Source organism: Festucalex cinctus, chromosome 19, assembly GCF_051991245.1.
Source record: "Festucalex cinctus isolate MCC-2025b chromosome 19, RoL_Fcin_1.0, whole genome shotgun sequence".
Lineage (NCBI taxonomy): Eukaryota > Metazoa > Chordata > Actinopteri > Syngnathiformes > Syngnathidae > Festucalex > Festucalex cinctus.
In genome coordinates this window covers 12,544,797-12,568,666 of record NC_135429.1, presented here as the reverse complement: position 1 = coordinate 12,568,666, position 23,870 = coordinate 12,544,797, and the positions used below count along the sequence as shown (strand labels likewise).

At 38.4% G+C, this 23,870-nt stretch overlaps 1 long non-coding RNA gene across 1 annotated transcript; it reads right to left on the bottom strand.

The window, feature by feature from the left end:
* Positions 1-2,210: 2,210 nt before the first annotated feature.
* LOC144007592 (uncharacterized) lies at positions 2,211-23,555 on the bottom strand. Its single transcript, XR_013280229.1, has 4 exons — positions 23,463-23,555; positions 9,733-9,788; positions 7,658-7,703; positions 2,211-3,443 (listed from the first exon to the last, which is right to left on the bottom strand). It is a non-coding gene; the product is annotated as an uncharacterized LOC144007592 (long non-coding RNA).
* Positions 23,556-23,870: the final 315 nt, after the last annotated feature.

Genomic DNA, 23,870 nt, shown 5'->3' with positions numbered 1-23,870 from the left:
TTCAAAGCAATCAATTATCCTTCACATTTGCAATGCCAACCCTTGTGAGGAATAAGCGGTCAAGAAAATGGATGGATGGATGAAGTGCAATGACAAATGGGCGTCTTAAAATCTATTACGACTGACACCTTTGTAAACTACAAGTAAAACTTTTGAGCCGCTAACCAAAGTGAACAAATAGTGCAGTGGTTAGTGCGCTCGTAAGCAGCAGGTACCTGGTTCGCGACCAACTCGTTTTTTTTTTCTCCTTTCCTCTCTATTCTTCCCTCTCTTCTCCTCCTCCACGATTTCTTGCGACAAGGAGCCATTTTGTTTAAAATGTTTATTGAAGAAGTGCTCAAACGCAGAGCTCCAACAGCAGACTGCAGTCAGCTCGCTGGGGGCGCAGCGACCACGCGGAGAGACAGGGTTTTACTGAACCGAGCGATTTACTTCCTCGTTAGAAAAATAACCAGCAAAACACCTAATACTTTATAAAAAAAAAAGAAAAGAAAAAAAGAAAAACAAAGGGTATCAAAGGTGAGATTTAATCATTATATGCTAATAGTTAACTGTGGAAGAACTTAAAATACCGTGACGTAATCCCTTTAACGCACGCTTAATGTTTGCCCCTCTTGGAAAGCCTGTACTGGGGGAATTCCAGTCAAATTTAATAATTATACATCTATTTGTAGAGACTGGGGTCAAGTTGTATTTTACAATTTAAAAAATGTGCAGATTTTCAAAAGTTACTCCATGTTAAAGACTAGGTAGCTCTTAATATGAAAATTAAAATGCACTGGGCTGTCACCAATGTCACAAATGCAATTCTGCCATCTAGTGGCAGAAAAATAACCTCAACACAAATCAATATCAGTTAATTTTTACTATATGAATTATTATGAAATTATTGTATCAATGATTAAAAAAATGTAGTCATAGTTCTATTGAACATTTTTTCCCCTTTTATGTTGAGTATTGTATATTTAGAACAGATATAAAATTTGCGATTAATCGTGAGTTAACTATAGAAGTCATGCGATTAATTATGATAAAAAAATTTAATTGCCTGACACCCCTAATATAATATTAATATTTAGCGCGTAATACCTCTCTGGTGTGTGATACTGACAATGACTGTTGGTATGGCGAATGTGCACCCGTTAGAGGTTGCTTGCTGACAGTAAAGGTAAAAATCATGTCATCTCTTCAAATAACTCCGGCAGCAATTAGCTTGCAGGTCGTGACTGTATGCACTCCGGAACAGAATTAACAATCACTGCAGCAACTCGGCAGCACAAGCCAGATAATAATGCTCTTGATCACTCAAAGCCCCACTACTAAAACCCTCAAATTAAAAGCTTTAACCTGATAATTAGCACCATGTAGCCCCGCTAAGCTCCCCTCGCATGCCTTGTCAGTTCAACTTTGGAACAAAGGAGGAATTCCGCAGGACAAACAATCAGGCAAGCGCGCACTTTGTTGCTTATTGGATGCACACGAGCTTTGACAAAGTCGTCTAACTGGCTCTGCTGAGATGCGACGTCCTCGCGGGGATTTAAGCAGCTTAAAGCGCTTGTTCGGTGATTGATGTCCATATTAAGCGAGCCGCTTTGGAAAATAAAGTGCATCCTGTAAATGCCGACTTCAGCAATAGTGTGGTCAGTGTCTTTGATTTAGCGGGCTGTCTCTTTGTTCATTCATGTAGTTGCTTCCGTGCAAGTCAGTCAAACTCATATTAGCCAATGAAAAGCAGATTTTATTTTATTTTTTTCTGTATGCCTGCTTTAAAAAAAAATATATGGCTACACACCCGGTTGTGTCGAAATTGATCCACTGACATCAAATCTCATATGGTGGAAAAGGAAGGAAAAAAAAAAGGGGGGGGGGGGGGTTCTATGGCGCTACTGTAACCAGGAAGTATGGCGGCCGCATAAAGTTTTTGTTTGGAAGTCCTGCCCCTTCTGTGGCATAGGCGCCATTTGGTACATAAACACCGCACTCAAGGAAAAACAACCAATCAGAGACAGAAGGCGGGACTTGTGAGGTGTCAATCATTTTGAGCACACTACTTGCAGGCAACACCTCCACCACCTGAAAAACTATATAACTTCAAACTGATTTTACATTTAGTGCAAGAGTAGCACTCGGCAAGTTAGCATGACATTGCGAGACACAAAATACGTCCAAAAGAGGTTTATTTATTTATTGCATACTCCTACTTTAAATTATTCAACACAAACCACCTTTACATGAGACTCATCAATAATAGCTAGCATACTAGCCTAAACAATACTCTAGCACAAATTAGCACTTTCTAGCAAAATCAATACTAAGTCATTAAAATCACCTTTTGGCATTTTTACACAATAACAAATGACGGTAAATAAATTTTCAAGGCAAAGTAGACATGGCATGTGTTACCCGTAGCTGGAGAAATGTTTTCACTGTACATGAGGACAGCTAGCACAATTGGCCATCTCAAACGCACACACAAAAAAAGCATACAATCAATTAAAATAACAGCAACAAGATTCCATCCAATCAAAACAATTTTATAGAGTTTTACTAGATAAAAATGTGTGCTGGTTGCCTTCTTTGGCTTCGCATTTCGACAGAGAACATCAAACATGCATTGACAGCTTCGTAGCGCACAAACAAAGCCTAAAGCAAACAAACACTGCATGTATTACCGACATGTATAAAAAAAAAAAAAGGAAAGAAAAATAGCCGCTATAATCTGCTCACTGTATGCCCTGACATAAGTAACTTTTCTCACCTTCCACAAACGCGTTTATTCGTCACATATTTAGAACACAAACTTGCGGAATTATATTTCTGCTAGCTTTGCGGCACACTGTACAACAGGTTGTGCTGCAAAGATCTGGCCACAAACAATTATTGAAACAAGTTTGTCTTTCTTTCTTTTTGTTAATGTTGACTTTACGAGATTGGGGTGGAATGAAGCTTCACGCGCACACACAGGAACTGTCTCTCACACAAACCCTCAGATACTTACACTCACACATGCTAACAATGTCATTTTGTTAGCAAGTAAAAGGTCATGTTTAACACATTCACTGCCAATCCAGCAAAAAAAAAAATGGCATTGACGTCTTTTTCCGTCAATGGCAGTGAATGAGTTAATCAACTTTAGATTTTTGTGTTGAATGAAAAAAAAAAAAAAAAAGCCTGAAACCATTTGGCACAAAAACATTGATATTCATGTAATCTTATTTCAGCATGACTCAAAATAAGAGAGTCATGAAGGAGACAGAATGAAAAAGCAGAAGATGGGAGTAGTGGGGGTGAGAATGCAGCGGAATCCGCACGTGAGGAGAGAGGAGATGACATGACACATACTGGATGTCAGCGGCGTAATTGAAAGCTGCAGAGGCCAAAATGCGCAACAGAAGGGACGAGCGGATGGAAGAGGCGGCGCAAGGTCGTACGTGCCGGGCCGGCTGGTGTCATGTGTCAATGTGGAGGGAGCGGTGTTGATAGGAAGAGAGGAATTTTGCATTGTAATAATGAAAATATCGTCAAAGACTGGGAAACAAGGTCGGAATCTGAATGTTAAAAATATGCAATTATTGAAAAGATTGAGGGACATTTGAGACTTGAGCTCAATTTAAGTTCCTAAATTTGGCTCTAAAGCATCTACCAAACCACCAGTGTTGCCACAGTTACCTTGAAAAAGTAACTTAGTTACTTTACTGATTACTTGGTTTTAAAAGTAACTAAATTGCGTTACTGATTACTTGATTTTAAAAGTAACTAAGTTAGATTAAAAGTTACTTTTTTAGTTACTTTCAGCAGCTGCCGATAACACCATCTCAACATAAAAATAATGCAGTAGAAACAGAGTTCCAAATACTTTATTGAAAGTGCATTTTTAACATGAAAATAAAGGTTTTTTTTAATGAAAAACAAAATAGGCAGTCTCTCTTGACTTCTTGTAACGTAAATACTTTTTATAAAACAAAAAATAAAAATCTATCCAGGTTGAAAATGAAAATCCCCTAAATTCCTCTATTGTTTGTTTGTTCCGCTATTCCAGTGTGTACACATGTATCAGTTTAAATATTTATTAGTAGTTATTGACAGTTATAATTGTTTTTTGGTTTGTTTGTTTTTTCTCTTCAAAATAAGGATCAGGAAAACAAAAGGTTGATAATTTAATGTTAAATATAAATATTTAACCTTTAGACAGACACCAACACAATTAAACAGAATATTTGCACATTGTGAAGTATTTCAGAAACATAAATTTAAGACATGAAATAAACCTACCGTCCAGCCAAAAGAAATATGAAGCCACCTTATGGAACAATAAATCTATCAAACACATTTTAACCACTTAATATATGCAAAAATATTTCCAAAAGTTCATTTCCCTTTTTAATCAACAATTTTTGTATTTAACAATTGTTTTTTCTTTTGTCATCACTTTCATTTTTGGTTAATGTATGACATCTTTTTTTGTTTTTTTAATCTGAGACACGATGATGACCACAGAATCACTACTGTTTATATTTTGTTTTTTGGGCTGTCGTAATCGCGGGCACGTCTCAGTTCTCCTATCTGCTGCTCATGCTAGTTGTAGACATTGACAGGGAGCCACAAACTGAGAAATGAGATACTTGCAGTGTGCTTTTAGCTTAGCTGGTGTGTTGGCTGTGGGACATACATGTGTCGTTTGAATCCATGCATTGGATCGTCACGGGAGTTATTCTTTTTGGCTCGCGCGCAGTACCAACGCCGGCCCGGGACATACAAGTGCACCGAGAGGACTCGATAGCCATGGGAAATACCGAGATGTACGGCACCGGCTTCTGCTAACTGTCTCCATTTGTATGTTGTCACTCGTTGCGCGCGCGCGCGCCGTGTCGCGAGCACGGAAACACGGAAGTAGCTTGAATGGTGATGCTACTGAAATGTAAACAAAACAAGTAGAGCACGGCGCAGAACTCTTGCTATTGTTATGAAAACCATAAAGCCTCACTCGCAACCGATACGGTCGTTTAGCTCCCCTTGACGAACGATGGTTCGGTCGAATCGTTTTTTTGTTCCACCCCTACTGAAAACGTAACTTGTCTGACGTCACTCCCCCTGGCGAGAGGGCGGAGACGACCTCATCCCATAATGCTTCACGGACCAGTTGAGGATGGAAATAATTTTTTTTTTTTTTACCACTTTTATGGTCCATAATGCACACTTTTTTTGTTGTGTTGTGTGCCTGTTGGTTAATAAAACTAGTAGTAAAAGTATCATCACTTTTGTTTTGAATGTGCAAACCATTCATGACCAGACCATGGCTGAATTCAGTGTGGTGATCAATGACTTCTGCCTCATCTTCGTAGTTAGCAGTAGTTGTTTGTGACTGTTACAACAGTGAGATAGTTTGCATTCTTCATGAAAATGTGGAGTAACGCATTGATTCTCTGGACAGTAACTTTAATCAGACTACTTTGTAGAATAAAGTAACGCGTTAGACTATTAGTTACTTTAGAAAGCAACTTTTTTGAGTAACGCGTTACTAAGTAACGCGTTACCGGCAACACTGCAAACCACTAAATGCCAAATTTGTTTTAGACAATATTTACACGCCAAATGTAACGTTATAAGATTCAATCTTGGTTTTGTAGGTGCACCATGTTTTGTCTCTCTACTGCTCGGGTCCGAAAGCATACCTTATTTAAAAGTATATAGTTGCATCATCTCCTACCAAAAATTGCTTCTTTGTGTCTGCATCTATGATCAAGTGTTAGATACACCAAAAATAACGACTGTGCGGAACCCTGTGCTCTCATCAACTCAATTTGTGTCAAATGACTTACAAGTTGTTGCATGCACCAATTAAAGAGGTGATAATGCAGCTTTGGTTCACAGGGAGGACACGTTATGGGGGGGGGGGGAGAGATGAAGACAAAACCCTCTCAAAGCTCTGTTTTTTCATCTTTTCTCTGTTGCAACCTGCTGACCCTCGGCGGCTCTCGCCCTTCTCATGGTCTGCATTAAACGTTAAGCAACATACATTAGTAAAGACGGCTGAATGATCCTGAGCGTGATGAAGATGCCGGATCGTGACCGGCAGGGCAGAAAGTTTCATTTTCTTCTGATTTTCAAATTAAATGTCACTGTTATACATACTGAAAGATACTTAAATGCATTTTTATTAGGTTTTTGGCCAAAGATTGCAGTTTATAGCTTAATAAAAATGACCTTTATGGTAAAACGCTGTAAAACTGCTATAACTGAGGAAGTTTGTTGCTCCTTAAAAAAAAAGGATGCACACAACATTGCGGAACGACCAAATATGTATATTGGAACGCTAATTGTTATTAATGATGCCATCTCCATATAACATAAAATCATGCGTAGCCTATTAAGCCCTTGGCCAAATTTACATTCACCCGATTTTTGAAACAGCTGCTGTTCTGACTACAACGCTGGGTGTGATTATGATGTTTTGGTACTGCTGTTTTGGCTAGCTGCAGACCTCAAAAAGTGTATTACCTTGTTACAAAAGTGCCGAGCTAGTAAGCATTGTTGTCAAAGTAGTGCATTTCTATCAATGTATAATTAGTCCAATGAAACATTGAGGGTGACATATACACACTGACTACTACAGAAATAATAATAAACCACTTATGGATAGCTACAATATGACATTTTCAGGACTGGACAGTTCTGCTTGACATTTGGTATGATTTCCCACAAAAAAATATATACATATTAGGACCACATATGTTTTGTTTTTTTCCAGAGGTAAGGTAATATTTTTTTGGGGGGGAAAAAACTAATGAAAATGCAGGATTCATTCTTAATTTAAACTTTACTGGTCATACAGGGCAGCTAGTGCGACAACACTTCCTGATCCCCTATCAGCTGACTAGCACTAATCAATCAGAAGATAGCATACTTTAGGTAACTGCAAGTGAATGACAGCAGCAGATTGCACCCAATGATTCAAAGTACGAATTCCTAACATGATATGGTTAATCTCTGTTCAAGCAATTACCATCTCCTTATTTGAAAAACCGACCGAAAAGTATTGGCTCAAACATCCAAGCAGTACGCTATGTGTATTTCTTTTGTTTGAGGTTTTTTTTTCTCTCGCTAATGTTCCACTTTACCACTTTATAAAGTGAAAAATTTACAAGCTTTTTTTCCCTCGGAATATTGCCCCCACCCTATAAAAAAATATTTATTCATACGTGGCCCTAATACACCGTTGTTCATGTTTCATTAGAATGAGAAAAAAAAAAAAAAAAAAGTCCAATTTTGCCACAACTTGGGCAGTGCAGCTGGTATGGGGACTCCATTACACCAAAGCACATATATCTCGCCATTTGTCTTACACTTGTCGGTGGTGCAGATGAAATCCCTGCTTTCCCATTATCTCCACCGGCCCTTTGTGTCGCAGCGCTTGTCGCTATGAAGAGAATTGTGTGGCGCGGCGCAAATGACTTCATCTACGCTCAAATAGGCCACATTTGCCCTGATAGTTTCCCATCACCCATTTCAGCTGCAAACCTCTTTGCTTGTTTGTATGCTTGTACTACCCCCAGCTCCGCTATCGGACTTCTGCATGTCTACTTGTTTTCTTGCTTGCACTCTCTCTTCCTCATTCATCCTTTACATCAGATCTAGCAAAATGTGTATTATTACTTGCCTTGTGATTCTTTGTTGCCCCGTCATCATCCGACACTTTAGTCACCCTGAAATCAGAATAGTGCGGCATGAATCCCATTTCAGCAATTCATCACGTTAGCATCCTAAAAATGACATTTGGAATCATTAAATTGTATTGTGTGCACCATAACCCTCCCCCCTCACACACGCACCTTACAGTACAATAAATAACTGCTGAGGTTTACAATCTATATTAAAATTAGTTGTGGACCTAGAACAGATATCTGTGGAACGCCTACTACTGTATATACCAGGGTTCAGCAATCTTTACTGTCAAAAGAGCCATTTTAGAGCTAATAAATCACAGAAAAACTGTCTGGAGCCGCAAAACAAAGGAAACAGTGTGTTAGTCTGATGTACTGAGGACTCAAGATCTATTTTGAGAGGAACGAAAATATGCAGCATCCAATACAAAGAGATTTATTTTTGGGAGGTAATTTTTCATACATTTTTAAACTTTTCTGCCTTATGTCAAATTTCTGACATTTTTTGGCAATTTTATGGAGATGTTGTGGTAATTTTCAGGATTTTTTTTCTTTTGTTTTTGGACATTTTAGAGTTTTTGAAGGTTTTCTTTTCTATTTTTTCTTAAATAGATTTAACATTTTTGGCAATTCTGTGAACATATGGGAAATTTTCAGGATTTTTTTTATTTTTTTGAATGGTTTCTTTTTTTTTCCAATTTCAAAGACATTTTAAGGTGATTTTCTGCCTTTCAACATTTTAGAGCTACTTTTTGAAAGTGGTCATTTTCGGCTTACCCCTCTTCATTTTTTTTTGACATTTTACGGTAACTTTTTGGACATTTTTTAGGTCATTTTTTTTCCTGCAGGTTTTGGATGTTTACCTGCTCCAACGCAGCTGATTCCAATCGACAGCATTGTTATCAGGCTTATGCAGAGCTTCCTGGTGAGATTATTACATATCAGCTGTGTTGAAGAAGGGAAACATCCAAAACCTGCAGGACTCCGGCCCTCGAGGACAGAGTGTGCCCACCCCTGACTTATTGTCTCTCTTTTTCTTTTTTTTTTCTTTTTTTTACAAATTTGGACTCTGACCTTTTCTTTATATTTAATTACTTTTTTTTTTTAATCTAAATCATTAATTCATTTATAAGAATATTTGATCTAAAAAATAAAAACGAAAAATATTGGGGGGTTTTTTTGTTTTGTTTTTTTAATATATCCACAGGGAGCTACAGGGGAGGGACTAAAAGAGCCACATGTGGCTCCAGAGCTTTAGGTTGCAGACCCCTACTTTTATACAAACACCTCACAGAAAAGAAAACATTTTTCATTTGACCTTTTTTCTTTTATTTTTCCCCCACATTTTAAAGCTCTTCTTTTTTTTTCCTCTATCCTCCCCCATATCCAGAATTCTTTGAATATGTATACGTCAGGTCTAGGATAACTACAGTATGTGCAACGAGTCATCTTTCAATTATGATATGGAGAAGAGGAAGATTTGTCAGGACACTTGCACTTACAATATTTCTTGTATATGCAGATGGTGCACCAACCAATCAATCTATTGTGGAACTTCATAATCAGTCTGCATTGCTCATCTCTCGTGAAAGATCACACGTCAATCTCGGCCTTACTAAAAGACGTGCGCTCGCCCACACACACTCAATACACTGTATATATGTAGTGGGTGACCTGCGGGTGAACCAATGCTGATTGCAGTCATCAGTCTGTTAACTACATTTTCTATAGGAGAATGACATTGTGATTAATGGAAGATGGAGGGGCAAGAAGAAAAAAAAAAAGGCACAGAGTTGGAAACAGAACGAGGGAGCATGAGGGATGAAAGAGGAAAGTGGTGACACAGATAATCAGAAAAAGGGAGTTGCAGACAGCTGATGAGAGAAGGTGGAAGGAAAGAAGATAATCATCCCACTTTCCAGCGACCTAGGCGGCGAACCCCTCCTGGCAATTAGACACAGATTGACTGGTGGCAGGAAAATCGTCCAATAAGGACGGGAGATAGAGTCGGATTTCATTTGACGCCGCTTGGAAGAGGACAATTTATATCCAAACACACCTTTTGGCTCACCTTATTAACACTTATGTGGTCACGAAGCTTCACAAGAGGATCCAGGGAGCAACGACCTGCAAAAAAAAAAAAAAAAAAAAAAGACACGTTACATTTTGATATTCTCAACCAGGGATTTATATCGATCACAACTGGACTCTTCTGGTTGTCGGAGAAGACTTTTCACTTCCTACTGAGCCTTCTCATGAACTGACAACCAAAACAGTCCAGTTGCAGTATGAAGGAACTCTCCTAACATCCTACGAACCACGTACTTCCTTGACACCAATTACTACTTTCCTATCTGCCAATCTTGCGGCATTTTAGAGGATTATCATCAAAGACCACAAAAAAAACGAGATAGGTCAGTTTTTCAAAACACCGGCGTGGACGTGTTCCATGCAAAGAAAATGCACGTTGGTCGTCAGGAATTGACCACACAGGTGTGATAATCACTCTGAGAGCACAGGTGAGGACGCAAACTGCTTTTGACTGCCCCCCCACCCCAACATGACAGAGGTACTAATATGTTGTAATGAGCCCCAGGGTCTCAAAAATATTCACATTTTGGGCCAAGATAGAGCCGACCTGACTGACTAAATTGGCCCGCTTAGGGTCTCCGGATGACACTAATACGTTTTAATGAGTCGGCAATACAAAATGTGCTCGTTAAGATTTCTGAAGAGCACAGCACAGCACACCATAAAGGTTCGAACGTCCTCATCCGGACTGATTTGTTGGTACAAAAAGATGAGGGATTGTTTCTGAATATTCTAATTTTTCCTGTGGGGGTGAGGACGTCATGTCAAATGATGGCAAAGTCCATCAGAGCAAGATGGAGGAGAGACCGCCGTTTTCCTGTTGCATCACATCACATCTGATCTGCACGTTTACTTAATGTCTTAAACTATGTCAATTAAATTCGTTTGTGCATCCTCAACCAACTAGAAATGAACCTGAATGCGGAAAAATGAACAGCCTCTCCATGTGTTTCCATTTGGTTCCCATCCAAGGCGTGCAGCACCAGGCGCCGGCAACATCCGCATGCACGGATGATGAGCCGTTCCAATCATCCTGCATGCGGAATAATCACGGCAAGTTCAAACATGTTTCCTTTTGTGCCGCCGTGCTTTCATCTCACTGTCAGTTTCCCGTGACGATCGTTTGCATTTCATGTTTTCCCACCCTCGAGACAGAAGCTTCTTCGTGGCAAGTTTGCCTCCCAGTGCCAACAAAACCACTCAAAAGGATTTCGGTTGATAAAGCTTGGGTTGGTATGCACCTTTTAAAGTCGACAGATTCTGCAGTTTTACCATTTAAAATGGTTACTAGGCTGAGATTTGACTGAAAATGAATTGTATCTGTATTTGAAACATTCAAGAATGCTGCATTTGACATAACAACTGGCATCAGGTCCCACGTAGAACTAAAAGAGATGTTGTTCTACTCCAGCCCTGTAGGTGGCAGCAAATATGTGGGGGATTATTGCATAGGGAAAGTGGCTTTCAAAACAAAATAACAGTGACTATAATGGGAAGAATGGCAAGAAACCAGGCAGACTTAGCAGAACAAAAAACAAATCCACACAACATTGTGGAGCGAACACTTGCCAGAGTTTCGTGGAACGCCAAACATTTGCCATTTTTAATACCATGCAGGAATTCATTGAAGACGAGAGTCTATTTAAGCACACTTGGAGGGCTTCTGTTCAGTTCCCTGTCAGGTTGCTTTTAATGATGCTTTCAGAAGCACAACTCCATGTATGTAAACACAGAAGTGACCTCTTGGACCTGCGTATGCCGCAAACATGGACATTTCCATATGATCCATTTGCAAGTATTCCACTGAGACTTTTTGACAACACACACACCCACACACCAAAGACATCGGAGGAAGGCGAAAGGAACATGGGGGCTTGGGGACTCATTTGCCAGCCATTTGGCAGAGACACATGCTGCAATATTGTATTTAAATGACTCATGAGGCATGTGCGTCCCAGGAGCAAACGTACACAACCAACAGACACACACGGCGACCATTTTCCATCCTTTGTCATCCTGGTATTTACTGTCATCATTATTTTTAACTTTCAGAATTTTTTTTCTTTTTTTTTAAACTTTTTAAACACCCAAGTTGTGCATGGAAAAATTGTGAAAAAAGGCTTTGATGGGTATTTATTTATTTTTTTTACCCAAAATATATTTATGTATTCATAAATAAATACATTAATAAATAAAAAATTATCTCCCCCCACTGATGGAATTTAGCTTCCATAGTAATGTACATAATTTCCAACAATAAAAAAATACAATAAATAGAAATAAAATCAATCCATAGTTAATTTACTAAACTAATCTATGAAAGAAATTTCGCCTAATGCCCATCAATGTCAAGTAATATGCACTTTGTGTCTCAGAAGAACCGTTTGTAGTGTAACCAGAACCTTCCTTTATAGTTAATCACCCCTAAGCACTTGCCAAAACAAGCCATGTGAGGACATCTTGTTGTCTCACGTTGCACAGATGAAGCAATCAAAATTGTTGTTACTTGTGATGGCCAGCACGGGGGAATAAATGGCGTGTATTATTCAACGCAGCGACGCATTTGAGTGTCTTAGCGCGCGTGTTGTCTTTGGGAACTGCGGTTTCCTCTTAAGAGCAAAATGTATAATTCACAAGGAGATGTGGGGATACGATATGATCCTTTTGGCTATAGCAAAAGGGACAACTAGGGACTTTTGTTTGGGGGAAAAAAAAATGTCAAAAGTGCAGATAACAGAAGTTGGACAGCTGAAGAACTGAATGAATATTTAATTTTAAGTTGGTATTGGTTCTAAAGAATCTCAATGACGAACATGGCAAATCAATAACTATATCTACCACCCTGAAAACTGCTGGGTCCAAATTGGACGGGCTTAATTTGACCCAACTTTCGGTTGCTTTGTACAAAACATCCAAGAAAGTTTACCCAAGTTAGCGGGTCCCAAACTCACGAAGTGGTGTCAAAATGACCAAATTTAGGGGGTCAAAACAACCCAATATTTGTGGATTGTTTTGTACAAAAAAATACAAAAATAAAAAGATTGTTTTGAACAAAACTCAGAAAGCTGGGTCAGATTGATGCAAGTTAGGAGGTCAAAACAACCCAATATTTGTGGGTTGTTTCGTACCCAGAAAAAAATAAATAAATTGTTTTGAGAGAGAGAAAAAAAAGAGATTGTTTTGAACAAAACATCCCAGAAAGTTGGGCCAGATTAACTCAAATTAGTGGGTTGAAACAACCCATTATTTTGGGGGGGTTTTGTAATGTTTGTTTCCCCAAAACAAACATAAAAAAATAAATAAATAAATAAATAATAAAAAAAAAAGAAAAAAAAAGTGTAGTCCCCCAAAATGGGTTTTGTCCAAGACAAAAAAAACAAAACAAAAAAAAACAGAAATTTGTTGAAAATTGTTAATTTTTATTTGAACTTTCTAAGTAAAAATTATTGCATTTTAAAGTAGTTTTAGGATTTGATGGATATAATTTACAATATGTGATTTAAGCAAATAAAAACAGTCAAACGCTACATTTCACTGTAAAGTAAGTATTTATCCAAATCCTATGCACAAATGAAATCGGAAAAAAACTAATGCTCTATCTTTTTTTTGGAGCAAATCTGAAGTTGTTTTGTGGCTGATGTCAACACGCACGAATGCAGCAGAGTGCGTAATAGCCGCGGCCATCAGCACAGCAGTGGTCGGCCTCATGCATACGCATGCTTTACGCTGTGCCGAGGTCGCCGCTATTAAACAACAAACAGCGGCCGGCGAGGCACTGAGACGCTTCTGCTCTCGGCGGCGGAGGGGGGGCAGGAAGATGAGGTGATTATGATGCCGCGCCGGCAACAAATAGATATTGTGCGCATCATTCCGTTAGATGACGGCGCCGCCGCTGCGTAATATTTACCAAAATGCTTGAGTGATGACGCGCTGAATTATTCAACAAACTGCGGCCAGAGAACAGGCGCTCGATGGCCATCTAGCAAATGTTCAGACGGACGTTTTCCAGCGATATGGACGCCTCCTTGGCAGCGGGACGACTTTGAGGAAAACAAGCGAAAGCAGGGCCCTCTTCAGAAAACAAGGCTTTGTATGATTTCTTACCAATGAGATATCAATTAAAGTTCGCGGTCTCATCACAAGTGTCTCGAAATCGTTTCTTTGTCCTTTTTTTGCGCGTGCGTCATCTCACATTCGTCTCTTTTCTGCTTATGGTGAGTGAGCGTGCAGCCGAGCGTGAAGTTACCTTGGCAAAGACCAAAAGCATTAGAAAGTCTTTTTATTTAAAGTGAAGTGAGTCTCTCAGAATGCACATTCAGCACCATTTACTCCTTCAGTGATAGCGAAGGCCGCTAAGCCTATATGAGGTGAGGACACCGTGACTCGCTCGTGTGTTTTCACGCTTTTCAAACTGCAAATGAAAAAGAGCATCAAGATCGTTTCACAATATTTCTTCACTTCAACTTAATAGTCAAATGTTGACATCAGAAAGAAAGTGAAATTAGCACAGTTTCAGGGTACTACTGTTCACACGTGGACATTAGAACTTTGACACATAACTTGACCCTTAAATAATTGCTGGTGTGCAGGTGCGTGACATCATGCAAAGGAAGAACGGCGGCGTCACAGGTCGTGACCCGCCGACCCCACCTTTCTGTTCCTACACCGCGCGACTTTGCTCCGCCTTCGTTAAATGCCATTATGGAGGGCTCGGGTTCAGACGAGCTAATGAGCGCGGGTCAATTAAGAAGGGGCGCTTACAAGGAAGCATGTGATCGTGCGGACAATCATCTGCATGGGGGACAGTTCATATATTAATGAAACCTCGGGCTGAGGCGTGTGTTCAGTTTCTGTTTGGCCGGAATTACGGGCAATATTTCATATAAAATATGTTAGCACCCCAGATATGCAGCACTTTATTTTATTATTATTATTATTATTATTATTATTATTATTATTATTCATTTTTATTTTTTAACAGTATAGCTTACAAGTTAGTTTGAATCAGTGATAATTAATTGGCTTCTGCATGTGTCAACTTTTGTTCCGATAAATGCACAATAATTTTTGTCATTTTTTGGTAAGATTTCAGACAAAAATTTATCAACTTTGTAAAATTTCCTGCTAAATTATAGTAAACTTTTGGTTTGATTTCAGACTAAATAAGTCAACTTTTATTGTAAAAAAATATATAAAAATAAAAAAAAATAAAATAAAAAAAAAATAAATAAAAAAATACTGCTAAATTAGTCAACTTTTTTTTTTATTTCAGTCCAAATTTTCATCTTTTTTTGTAAAATTTCCAACTAAATTAGTCAACATTTGTTAGATTTCCAATTAAATTAGCCAATTTTTGGTAAGATTTCAGACAAAACTTTGCAAACTTTTTGTCAAATTTCCTGCTAAATTAGCAAACTTTTTGGTTTGATTTCAGACTAGTTTAGTCAACTTTAGTAAAAAAAACTTTCTATTTTCTATTAAATTAGTCAACTACTTGGTTAAATATCAATCAAAAATCTACTTTTTTTTTCAGACCAAATTGGCCATTTTTTTGGGCAAGATTACACACTAAAATAACCTTTGTAATAATATTTCCTACTAAATTAGTCAACCTTGTATAATATTCCAAGCAAAATTAGTCAATTTTTAAAAAAATATTTTCCTACTAAATTAGTCAACTTTTTTTTACATTTTAGGTAAAATAAATCCACTTCTTGGTTACATTTCACACAATATCAAACTTTCTGCCCATAAAATTAACGAATAGTTTGGTTAGATTTCAGAAAAAAAACATTTTGTAAAATTTCCGACTAAATTAACTAACTTAAAATTTCAGACCAAAATTGCATATGATTTTTTTTGTTTGCTTGTTTTTGCCATCAGTTTTTTGGGGGCGGGGTTCTTAACTATCGTCCTCCTAAACCCTTCAGTGATATTTTTGAATGACTTACGTTGTAGTCAGTTGGACATTTTTCAAAGATCTCCTTAGATTTATTTTTTTTTTTTTAAAGATTTTCTCCTCAACGTTTCTACTCGTCGCCCGTGGCACTTTGGCATAATCTGTCAATCTCATTGCCGAGAAGTGTCACGTCGCAGAAATTGTGAATTTCAGACCTCATTATCTCGGCTGCCTGCAAAAAAAAAAACAGGCCAATCTGCAGAGCGCCGGTCCCTGACATAATTAATATTTCCATTTAAGCCGCTTTTAATTGCCCCGACAGTTCCATTGCTCAGGTGTCTGATACGCGGCCGAAGCCTCGCACCGTTGGCTTACGACGGATTTGATTTCAACAACCGTTGCGTCTTCGTGTCGGATTTATTTGAAGCTACATTGGCAAGGTGCTGCAAATTCATTTCCGGAATGCAAGAGCAGAGTGCGCTTAAATCCGGTTGACATATACAAGAAAGCGGCGGCGTGTCCTTGCACGTTACGGCTCCCTCGGATGCTCCATATTTAATGAGGGCAGGGAAAAGGGGACGGGGAATGGCCACGTGGGCCGCCGTTGCTTGTTTTGCACAGTTGGGAGGCAGGCAGGGGAGATGATTAAAGTGGGGATTTTTTATGTCTTGCAGTGGCGGCAGGATGTGCACGTGCATCTGTGATTATGCGTCAGCTTCTGCGTCCTCGGGGGCAGCGGCATGTGGGGGGTTATGGGTAAGGGGCTGCACTTAGGGATCGTTAGGGCAAGTAATGTGTTTATTATTGCCAATGACGCGCACACACACACTTGAGGCATGACGTGGGATGCAGTAGCTAGCGTGAAGGGCAAGATTCAGCAGATGGCACTGTGGTGTAAACGCCTCAGAAAAATAAGGAAATAAATTGGACAATTATTTTCATAAATAAAACTACAAGATTCAACAAATGATTATATTTTTTAAAATAATATAAAATCTGTTTTCATTATGATCAGCAGATGGCACTGTGTTAAATTTGATGAATTAAAAATATATATATATTGGAATTTGAATTGAAAAGATTTTTGACTTTATTTTTAATTTAAATTTTTTAATTAATTAAAAATGATCATAAATGTGTGAAGGAAATGGTTTAGCGCATGAAATACTTAAAATTATACATGCTACATAAAATATAGAATATATTGTGAGCAGAGAGGGGAGGGGTGAGCAGTTAGGCACAGAGGAGGAGGAGGTAAGGAGCAAGACCAAAGATGCTGTACTCACAGGTGCTTTTTTGTTCACTTGATTAATAGAAACTGTCATAAGAAAATAAATAAATAAACAATAAATAGGTACTGGTTAGCCCCAATGACAACATGAGTAGCGCACAGGTCTGTTCTAAAAATAGCTCACCAGTGATGGGACAGTGACTTACTAAGAATGAAAAAAAATAAGAACATTTATTTAACACATTTATTTAAAATGCACCAAAAGACAAAAAGAGTGTATCCAATCCTAACAGCCATATGTTAGTTAGTTATTTAAATCTGCTGAATGAATTCTGCCTAGCAACAATTTCCCATGCAGGAAATTCTGCCGACTTGTCATTTTTTTTCTTCCGGTAGTGCGTCGAGATCAAACCCAAAGTGCCGAGTGTGCTTTGGCGCCTCGCAAAACGGCAGCACGGGCATTTGGGTGGCCGCTGACGAGTGACGGGCATCGGCGAGTAAACACGGGTCAAGTGCGCCATGTCACGCCATTAGTCCCGATGGCAGCTTTGAACGCTTGCCTAACGGCCGCAGCGTGGCGGCGCGTTTTGCAAAATCAGGTGCGGCCGACGGAGTGGCAGAAATAATCTTCCGTGTCAGCAAGAACACAATTGATTTACGACGTGAGCCCGTCCAAGAATGTTCGAGCTTTTCATCCAATATGTGCGCTGCAATGAGTTGCTATGACCACATGTGCTAAATAGCGTGCCAGGCTAACAAGTGGCTAGTGATAGTAGACTTCTTTTTGTAATCCCATTACTGTTGTCAACATTTTCTTTTTAAGTTGTTAAATATTTTATAAGATTACTGTAAGCAAACTTTTTTTTTGTGTAGATTTACTACTAATCAACATTCTGTTCAACTTTCCTTCGAAACTAGTCGGCTTTTTTCCTTTTTACTTTTTTTTCACTTTTTTTTTTTTAAATTCTACTGAATACATTGATTTTTTTGGGGAGTAAAATCTCCTACTGAAGTAGTCAACTTTTATGTAACATCCTCCTAAAGTATTCAAAGGTTTTTTTGTGTGTAAAATTTCCTTCTATATTTTTTACTATTATGTTTTCCTCCTAATCGATTTTTTTTCCAAGATTATTAGTCGACTTATGTAACATTTCCTACTAGAGTAGTCAACATTTATCTACTAAGTGTACTTTTTTAACTGAGTTAGTTACTAATTAGTTTTTTTTGGTAAGAGTTCTTACTAATTTCACCTTCTTTGTGTTTATAACATTTCCAACTTTTTTGTAAAATTTCCTATTCAGCCTTTTTTTCCTCTCAGATTTTTTACTAAACAAGTGAATTTTTTGTCAGATTCTATAACAAAATGTATCAACATTTCGTAAAATTTCCTACTACAGTAAGATAATTGATTTTTTTTTTTTGTACGTTGTCCTACTATATTAGATGGCAGTAAAGCACTTCGGCCTAACTAGATGATCTCACTGATCTGAATATATGACTGGATAGCCGATAGCCCATACACGCCTGTGCAAGCCGTTGACGTCACAGGGCGGCCATCTTGCTCTCCCCATCTCGCGAGCAGACTACTGCGTAAACTACAATATACGGCACATGCCCAGATCCGGTCCTCGAGGGTCTGAGTGTCATGACTCGGGGTCATGCAAGGGTAATGTTTGGGTTTTGACTCATGTCTGGGGTCACGCCAGGGTTAGGTTTGAGTTCATGACCTGTAAAGTTTGGGTTCACGACCGTGAGGTCAAGTGTCTGTTTTTTTTTTTTTTTTCTGTTTTTTATTTATTTATTTTTTTATTTTATTTTATTTTTTTAAAAAAACAAAAAAACAACAAAAAAAACAACAACAAGTGTCTGTTTTGTACTGATGTAACCATCATCTGGTTTCAACTACAAAAATGCTATGTGATGTCATGAGCTTTGTGATGTCAATCTCTAATCCTTTACTTAGTCACAACCAATCAGATCGATTCTCTGTCTGTAGTAGCAGTCCGAGAAGCGTGTGTGTTTGCCGGATTATTGCTTTCTGTTCATCTGAGCAACTCTGTTTCTCGTCGAGTCAAGTTTATTCCTTGCCTCTCGATGTGAATAAATAGTTAAAATCTTATTTGTGTCTGCACTTTGGGATCCAACCTTCAACACACAACACTGAGTCCTGCATGTTTTCGAGGTTTCAATACTCCAACACACCTGATTCAATGATCAGGTTAATTATCAGGCTCCTGCAGAGCTCGCCGATGAGCTTAAAAATGAATTAGCTGTGTTGAACGTCGGAAACCTCTAAAACATACAGGACTCAGGCCCTCGAGGACCAGACTTTGACACCACTTCTATACGGTATACGTCCAGATTAGACAGCTCATAGGCAGTTAGTATAGGGGGTCGTGGGTTTTGTGGCAGTTTAACAAATTTAAAACTTCATAAATCATGCTGTTTGTACTCATTACGGTCTCAAATGTTCTACAATTTCTATACTGTAAATGTATAGGATCGTATGCCAAGAAACGTTTTCTTGGGAGGAGCAATATGGCGGCCTCACAACTTCAAACGTCTCGGCCTATTGGCGAGCCAGTCATATGATCAGATCAGTGATGAAGCCCCTCCCCCTACACTTCAATAGTTAATTGGTGTGCCACTAGATGGCGATAAAGAAAGATTTGTACATTTGACAATTGACATAGTTTTGGAAGAATAGAAGAAATGCAGCAAATAATGATGGACAGCGAAACCAAAAAGATCAGCCAGGAGGCAAATTCTATGCATGGGTTCACTGTAGTTAATTTTTCCCCAAGATTTCCTCCGAAACATGTCGACTTTTGTCAGATATCCTGCTAGCATGCTCGGCTAACAAGCAGCTGGATGTTTGACAGCGGTCTGTTCAAGTCTCGCCTTTGACAGCCACATAAAAACGGGAAACCAGGTGGCAAGTCTGATGCAACAAACCAAACGCATCTCGTCACCTCATAAGCAGTCCCATCAGTCCGCTGGGGCCCAAACGTTCAATAAAGCTGTAATGGTGACATCCTCCGCTATGCATTAATTATGAAACGAGCACAACAACAATGCTGGGCTATAAATGATCAAATATAAAATTAATGTGGATGTACAGTACAAGGACCCACAATACACACGCACACACTATGATATTTATGACGTCGGTAATGCAAATAGATTTTCAATTTGTGGCACATTAGGAGGAGAATAGACCCATTACATATCTCGGATGAGAGCCAGATGAGCCCCCTTGTTCGATAACATGCACCAATAATCAAAATGATGGCAACAATTACTCAACTGCAGATAGGGGGAGGAGTTTATTTCTAATATTTGGAACACTATTAAAAAAAAAATCTTACCATGTTACGCCACAAAATGGCAAGTAGCACCGTCTACAAGCAAGAAGAGGCAAAGAAGGTCCCCAATAAAGCTTCATAATGCACCTGACATTCCAATGGAGAAAATATTGAAGAAGCAGTTGCTTGAAATTGTATAATTACGGTAGCAGCTACGCTAGCCCCCATTAGCACACTGTGTTTTCACTTTATATGCTAACAGTAAGCTAGCCGACTCTCTCAATATGGCTGATTGTTACATATCAGAATATACATCACATGGAATATTTTAGTTAGAATTCATATTTCAAAATAACTCCAAGTGAACATCCCGCGAAGATGTCTGCCATCTGCCTGTTGATGCTGCGGCACCCGTGATTGACAGGGCGCTGATTATTCTCAACACGCTAGGATGCTCATCACCGGCAAAAAGGTCAAACGTAAACATACAAACACGCGCGGCACATATACACACACACAGCCTAAATCGCACTTCAAATCGATAAAGTACGTTAAATGACCCATATGCAATATCAGCGGGAATCACGGGAAAATGGTTACATATCAATAGCATTATTTTATACGGGATATACATGTAGATTAAAAAAAAAAAAAAAAAAAAAAAAAAAAAAAAAAAAAAAAAAGAGCTAAAAGTACTTTGAGGGTTTACCTAGCAACACTGATGCTATTTGTTGGCCCATCTATAGTGTTTTGTTTGTTAGCATTAAACTAAACAGCCTTTTGTTGCAGCGACAGTGTGTTGCCATGGCAACCAAGTACTCCACATGGCATAAGAAGCCTGCCAGGTGATAAATTCATAATCTATGTGTGTTTGCATGTGCACAAGGGGATACATGCACACAAATATCAACATAAAGTTGTATTTAGCTGGGATTAAAAGCCGTATTACAGGATTAAAGGAGTTGTATAAGGGAAAAAAAAAAAAAAAAGGACAATATATCCAGATTTTGGAGAGTGTTTGCAATGTGAAAAATAGCCGAAAGGATGATCGATTATGTGTCCGCCGATCATGGACCTTTTTAATGGGCTCAGAGACAGAGGATATTTGTTCTTTTGGGCGGAGAAGCTGGATTTATCTCACAGTGCTAACAAAACGGACGCTGCCTTGTCTGGTCAGAGGTCTCAGAGGGGATCACTAATGGATCCATCAGTCATTAAGTAAAGATTATTCAACTTTTTTTTTAAAAAGGACTAAAAGCTATGAACTATTTTCCGTCTATGTGGCGAAATAAAAAAGGACAATTCTCTGATAAATTTAGGATTGTTGAAAATGGCCAACATGGCCATAAAATGGCTGCTTCAAATTAAAATGGCTGACTTCCTGCATCTTTTCAGGCATGACGTTTTTGTGGCTCTACGCATGATAGACTTCTTAAAGTTCAAGTCAAACTGGCTTCTGGGGTGCAATTTTTTAAGGAAATCAGAAAAGTCATTGGAAGTGGCCAAAATGAATGATCTAAATTTGCCGCTACACACCAAAATGGCCAACTTCCTCTGCCTTTTCAGCCATGACGTTTTTCTTCATAAAAATAGCTTTTTTATTTATTTAATTATTTTTTTTAATACATACGAGTTAGTTCCATCATACATTTAGCATAAATTTTGAACGGCCATTTTCTTTTCTTTCTTTTTTTTTTTTTTTTAAACGGCCATTTTAGCACAGGCTTGAAACAAAGATGGAGGATGGCACAGACAAACAGACTTTGGGGTAAAAGAAGGAGAGCAAAAGACTATAAAGGAGAAAAGGTGTAGTAGTTTGACCTGAAGGGATCCTCAATAATAGATGGAGCAAGCGGCGAGCCAGGAGAAGTCAAGCCTGTCTTCATCTCATTCTCAACTATTGATTTGGGTTTGCTTTCTACGGCACACAGAGGAGCACTTACTAATATTTGGAGCTATTCAAAATTTACTGTGCAAATATGTAATTTATTATCATTTATGGATTACTTATTGGTCTTTAGTCATTTAAAAAATTGGATTCAAGTTAACTAAACAAAATCCGAGGCCTTCAGCCTTCACACAATTATTCCAATTCTAACATATTCCAAATATTCACGCCATGATTGGGTGCATTTTGTTTATTCCAAATATTTTCGCCTTACCCACAATTCCCGATTTTGTACCCGATTTTTGTCCCCATTCATTTCTATTGAGAGATTCTACATTTCACATTTACTTCCACATTTTTCATCCGATTCACTTCATTCCAACTTCAATATATTCCAACAATTCACGCCATGAGCTATTCCAAATTATCCAGTTTTTCATTCAGCTTTCCAGCCTTCACATGCCATTTCCCCAGAAATGTCACTTTCTAGTTATATCAAGTAGTATATTTTTAGAGATTTTCTCTTTCTTTTCAAGTAGTGACAGCAATATCACCTCAAACGAACATTACTTTTCATATACTAACACAAAATTCCAGTTTGATTCCCTACATGTTTATTTGTAAATGTGGCTTAGAAGCTGAAACTACAGCTGCTATATCATGAATAAGATTTTTAGTAGCATATTTGTAATTATGTTGCTTCATAATTTGCTGCGTGCTCATAATTACATTCACATCCATCGGTCTGTGATGACCTCTGAGCAAAGACACGGGGCTAGTTAGTATTCCAGTCCTTACATCCTCTATCTGTGCTAAATCATCATCTCGCACATACGCACACATACAAATGATACCCTGCTGCCTCTTAATTTCACTCCAGGCGCCGAGTTAATAAACTCTAATCAATGTTCATATAATAAACACACAGATAAATTGATAATGCTAAACATGAGATTAAGATGGCTCCGGCTACGCTGATTGTCAAAGTTCCTGATCCGTGGGGGCACACGTGCGCTGAAACCAAAAATGATTCAGCAACTGTGGGGAAGATTGCGGTTGTGTGGCGTCGACTCGAAATGTTTGTTCTTGTTTTTCTTGTCTTATTCTTTACTACATGACCGATTTCTGTTTCATATACAGCACTTTGAATACTGCAATGCTTAAGTAATTTACAAATTGAGTTATATTCCTTACTTCATATTTTATTGTATTTTAAAAGTGTTGTTTTTTTTTAAGACTACTTTCTTGCAATGGTTTAAGAAATCGTGCCAAATGAAATTGTCCTGGACTACAGGCAGATAAGTTCCCTAATAGTAATAAAATTACGTCATATATTTACTAATTTCAAAAGCAATCACGTAAGAAAAACAAACAATTCCCCACATACCAAAAGCATCTGTGAGTTTTTCTTTCCATGATTGAAACCGGCATATTCCATATTAGCGGCAGTAACGTGTCTGTTTACCATTCCTTAATTGATTGCAGCTGGTCATGCCTTTTTTTTCCCCCTCACCTGAAAACTCACGTGAGTTGCACTGCTCTGCACAGTGCTGCCCCCTTGAGCTAGTTCCACATATGGCTCATTTTGCTCCACAAGGTGATTTATTTTTCCCTTCGTGCTCACGTACCACATACACACACTTTGCTTAGCATGTAGCATAAACAAAAAGAAATTACTCTGTAGGCTACGGTTATCTCACTTTTATGTGCAATATTGTAGTTTGCTATCCAGTGTTTAAGTCGCATGAGCAAAAACAACATGCCAACTTTGTTTTTAATTCCTCTGCATGAAAAT